Source organism: Pseudochaenichthys georgianus, chromosome 23 (genome assembly GCF_902827115.2).
Source record: "Pseudochaenichthys georgianus chromosome 23, fPseGeo1.2, whole genome shotgun sequence".
Taxonomy (NCBI): domain Eukaryota; kingdom Metazoa; phylum Chordata; class Actinopteri; order Perciformes; family Channichthyidae; genus Pseudochaenichthys; species Pseudochaenichthys georgianus.
This window is the reverse complement of record NC_047525.1, coordinates 7,333,660-7,338,659: the sequence shown is the minus strand read 5'-3', so window position 1 is coordinate 7,338,659 and position 5,000 is coordinate 7,333,660. Positions and strand designations below refer to the sequence as shown.

Sequence of the window (5,000 nt, the reverse complement as noted above, 5' to 3'; positions counted from 1 at the left end):
TCCATGGTTGGACAGGCTGCTGATAGACAGGTATAGAAGCATAGTATGCTCCAATCAAGGGAAGCCTTTTGAGCTTGCCCCATTACGATGAAGAATGCCCCTCTGCTGTTGTTTAGTGAAACCCAGCCGCTCATAGAGATTGATAAAGGTCACAATGGGAGTGTGTGTGAGATGACCCTCTGAACATTGATCAAAGCGTGTCACCAGACCATTATGTGAAGAGCTCATATTGATCTAAAGTTCCTGCAGAGAGCGAGATACCTGTTCTATGTATTGTTGATCTAAGGTTTTCCTAACATTCCAATTCATCATGACCGTAGGTTCTCTTATTCTCGTCTGCTTTGCTGAAAAAACAAACAGATCCTTTCTTCATGACTCTCAACGGTCCGATAGATTGGTGACTGACAGCAGAAACAGGATGTACTCAACTTTTAAAAGTACCATTAAGTTCATTTGATGTCTCAGTAAAAGGATTGTCCTTCCTTCCCCACATGTATATATGTGGGGTGTTGTTTCTCATTCTCAAGTCTGGACATAACCGACTTCCCAAACAAGCTTTCATGCACATGCATTGTTTTGGGCAAACATGTTAAATGTTCCTACAGTTGGATGTAAAGGTTGCACACCAGACTTTGCGCGTTAAAAGTAGGCAGGGGAATAAGGAAACAATGTTGTGACACACAGCCACTACATTGAATGGCCACAAATGCAAGGAAACACAAATGTATTGATATTTATAGTGATAGAAAGTATCCAATTTCCAGCACCTAAAGATCTGTGATAGTATTGTTCTTTATGCATATAGCCAACTGTGAATACACAGGGAGGTATAGAAAGATATCACTTTCCATTTCTCCTCCTCAACCTTCTCCTCTTCCCTCTGCTTCTCTAACACCAAAGCTGGCCATCTCTTGCTCTGCCATATGTCCATCTTCCTGGGTCCTGGGATACAACCTTTCCTCCTCTGGAGAGTACACATACACACACAATACAACTCCCTGAGGATAATCTCAATGCCATGTTCCTCAGCAGGCTGTATTTACTATTCTACGTGCTGAAGGTTTGCCGGCCGCGCTCTCACCAACGAACAGCATCCATAGCTCTGGGTTCTGAGCACTGCCTGAGAGGCCGAGCCTTGATTCGGCACAATAGGCTGATTTGGTCCCCCCACGACTCCAGGGAGCATGTTGACTTCATGAATGGCTCCTAAAGCCTTTGAGCTCTCACGCAGTGGCCTCTGGTCACAACATATAATAGTGTGCACACGGCTCTGTATCACTGCCACCAGGTCGCTCCACTAATACAGACACAGTTTGTGATGTGTGCTCAAATGATGCCGCTGCCTCCGTGGGGTCCTTGAGGCCCAGCCAGTGGCCGCAGCAGCAGTGGCGGGAACGGCAGCTCTTACCCCCGCGGAATAATGGTGAAAGAAAAGGAAATAATTGGTTTGAAAGAGAAATGTGCATGAGGGTTTTCCTCATCCGGAGCAGGTATTAGTCCGCGCTAAATGAGGTCTGTCAGGAGACCTCTGCTGTCGCCTCTAACACCCTGCTAGGGCTCTAATGAGACGGGGAAAGAGGAACTGGGTCGGGTATTTTGTAGATAAAAAAGGACAACAAATCTACTCAAGTCTGCACATTTGATTTTTTACCGAGCACATCTGACGGTTAAGTATTTCAATATTGGATGAATTAAAATATGTAAGCACAATCAAAAGAGACAATGTAGAAAACAATTGTCCAAGCTGCAGAAAAATATCATCTGCTACAAACATATGAAGAGGAGATTTTGAAAATAACAAAAAGTAATGCGTTGGCCGTTAACCTGTAGGTATTTTAGTCAACCCGATGACATACAGATTGAGACAGAGCAGCCAATAGGGAGAGAGGGGCAACAGAGGAGGAGGGAAATGAGCAAGAGAAGCTGAGCTGTTAGCCCCCCGCCTGGTCACAGTGCTCCGAGGCAGCTGAGCAGTGAAGGGAATGATAGCAGGGAGACCTGCCACTCACCCTTCGAAGCCATGGGGGAGATTGAGGGAGTGGAAGAGAGCAGGGAGAGAGATGATTTAGGAAGCCTCCAGACACTTGTCCCCTTTCACGTCCAACACCATCATCCCTCACAATAACACTGTCGTCCGTCTCTTTGCCCCTCTGCCTGATTTCCCTGTCTATCTCTCAGCAGGGGATAAGGTTGGATTAGTAGGCCGCGTGAAGCTGCAGGCTAACGGGTAGCACACCTTTAATGCCACAGCGGTCAGTCACTGAGCCAGGGGTCCCCCCGGGGCCCGTCTGCTTTAGTGTCAGATCCCAGGTGTGAGGGGGTGGAGACTGAAGAGGCAGCCATAGAAACAAAGTGCCTCATTCCCTTCCTCACACAACTTCAAATGTATTATTGTTTTTTCTTCTTACGCTCTTCAGTTACCAAGTATTGCTGATGTCTTGACTCAGTCACACCAAGGCCAGATATTTGTCTTACATAAACCACTTTAACCTAACTTACTTTACAGACGTTTTTAGAACCTCCCGTCCCGTAACATCCTAGCCAAATAAAACATCTGCTGAGGATTGACCTAAATAAAAGCAAACCCAACAGGAGGGCTGTTACGGAGGTCAGATATCACCACTAACACAAGTCTCTGTAGCTACCTCCCTGCTACCAATGACCTGTCCCTGGCTTGCACCCACGGAGCAGTGCAGACATGCGGGGACATTCATTCATTCAAATCTCGCTGTGCGCAGATATGCACACATTAAACGGAGAATAGTGGATTAAGCACCGAATGAGTTCAGTTCCACTCTGACCACTCATCCTCCACGAGCCGCAAGGAGGATAATGAACATTTGACTTCCTTCAAGGAAAGCCATAAAGCATCGAGTTCATGTTGTTCCTTTTGGATAAGTGCGAGATGTCTCCATTATAGCTTGTAATTACACATAAAACAGCATGCCAAAAGACATTGTCGATGTAGAAGTACCGTGGCATTACGTGTCACCTGCAGTACATGTTTCAGACAGCACACGAGGGCCTTCCTCTCTGGCTACTCTTCCTCTCAGACAGAATGAAAACATGTGTCCATCTTTTACTGTGAAGAATAACTCCTGGCATCCCACATTACTGTGCCTCGTTAATACCCTGAGATTACTGTCAAACCGTCCACACTCCCCCACTAGCCTCGCACCAGTCCATCTCGCCTGAAGCTATATATTGATGCTCTGAATGTGGAAGTGGAGGGTTTGTCCTGGCATTGATTGACACAATCCCCCCCCCACCCTCACCCCCTCTGTTCTCTCTGTCTGCCATATGTTTCAGGGAGCTGGACAGACTTGGGCAATCAGACAGCCACCATTGTATTGCTGTCGGTATGAATAGAATACGTGCAGAGACACATTGCCATTATGTAGTGGCGATACGTTGTGTCTTTTCTCTTTCACAGTGGATGTTGCTCTCAGTTGTCTGGCTCTCTCTCTCTCCAGATTCGTAGTGCATGTCCTGCCTTGCCTGGTTGGATAGCTCACACGCTGAAACCTGAGCAAAGTGTGGCAGGTTGGATTACAGCACAGCGGCATTTGGCATGCGGCTATGCTGTTGCTGCTCCAAAATGTTTCTGATTGATATCTTGAACAGGATGAGGACCCAGGGGCTTAAAGAGGAGACCCCAGGAGACCCCTGTTCCCACAATTAGTTTTGACTGTTGAAAATTAGCTAGCGGAAAGATGTAACTAGTTTGTTGAAATTAATCAAATCCGCTGAAATCAAAGCTTTCAAAGAATAACAGTTGGGTATTTTTTTTGTTTTGGCTATTATTTTAGCTGGGTCAAGTAATGTGATCCTGTTTGAGTCAAAAGTTAACAGCAGCTGGTTTATTTTATTTGTATTGGTTATTTAAGAGTTACTATGTGTAAGAAATATCTGTAATCATTCATGTTTGCAACTAATTGTATATACAGCTTTGGAAGTGTGGCATGTTAATTCAACTGGGAAGTACCTTTGTTTTCAGTGACCAAATACAATTCATGTAACTTTGGTGATTGCACCCTTTTTTTACTTTTATGCTGCAGTACTACAAACACAAATGGCTTATTGTTAAGCATTCTATTGTAAGTACACTTTACAGCAGGGGTGTCAAACTCAAGGCCCGGGGGCCAAATCCGGCCTGCGACTTCATTTCATGTGGCCCGCAAGAGCTCTGAAAGAATGTAATATGTTTATTATACGGTTACAGGCCGATTTACAGATGCACGATGTCCATAAACTACATGTCCCACAATGCATCTTACATTTGATTTTTTTTATCGTTACTTTTTTTTTTAAATGTCACTTTCTTTTAATTTAAAATGTCACTTTTTTTCCAGAATTTTGATTTTCTTTTAAAATAATTTTGTGACATTCTCACTAAAGAGACTTGCACTTATTTGCCCCAGACTTCTTCTTTCAGACGTAGTTATTTATGAAGTTTTTACCCTATCCGATAATAATCCAATGCAGAGGCAATAAAGTAATATAATACATTATTTTATATATATTAAATATTTATATATGTATGTTTATATAGTCTTAAAGTTACAACCGGCCCTTTGAGTGCAACCATAATGCTGATGTGGCCCGTGATGAAATTGAGTTTGACCCCCCTGCTTTACAGCAATGCTAATCATTTTCTATGTGGATATCCATCAGACGAAACGTTTGTGACCCTTTTTGGCTGCAGGAATACTGGCACTGACACTGGGTTTGCCCGTGCGCGTTTCAGGGATTTGGTGGAATTCCTCACACAAATGTTGTGGTAATTTAAGTTTCCCAGCATGCTGTGCGACTTTGGATGACATTCTGCCCCAGCCAACCCGCCTCACCGTGGTGGAATGACACATGTCAGACCATAGCGATACAATAGTCAGCAGCTTATTCTGGCGTCCACCATGCAGCATGTTGGTCATGGTGTGTGTTCCAGCCATGGTGTGTTAGTGTGGGTGCCATGCTCAACAGACTGCCGCTCTGTGTGACTA

General features: G+C 44.5%; 1 protein-coding gene across 1 annotated transcript in view; it reads left to right on the top strand.

The window, feature by feature from the left end:
* plxna4 (plexin A4) overlaps positions 1-5,000 on the top strand; it is a 233,721-nt gene that overhangs the window by 123,572 nt on the left and 105,149 nt on the right.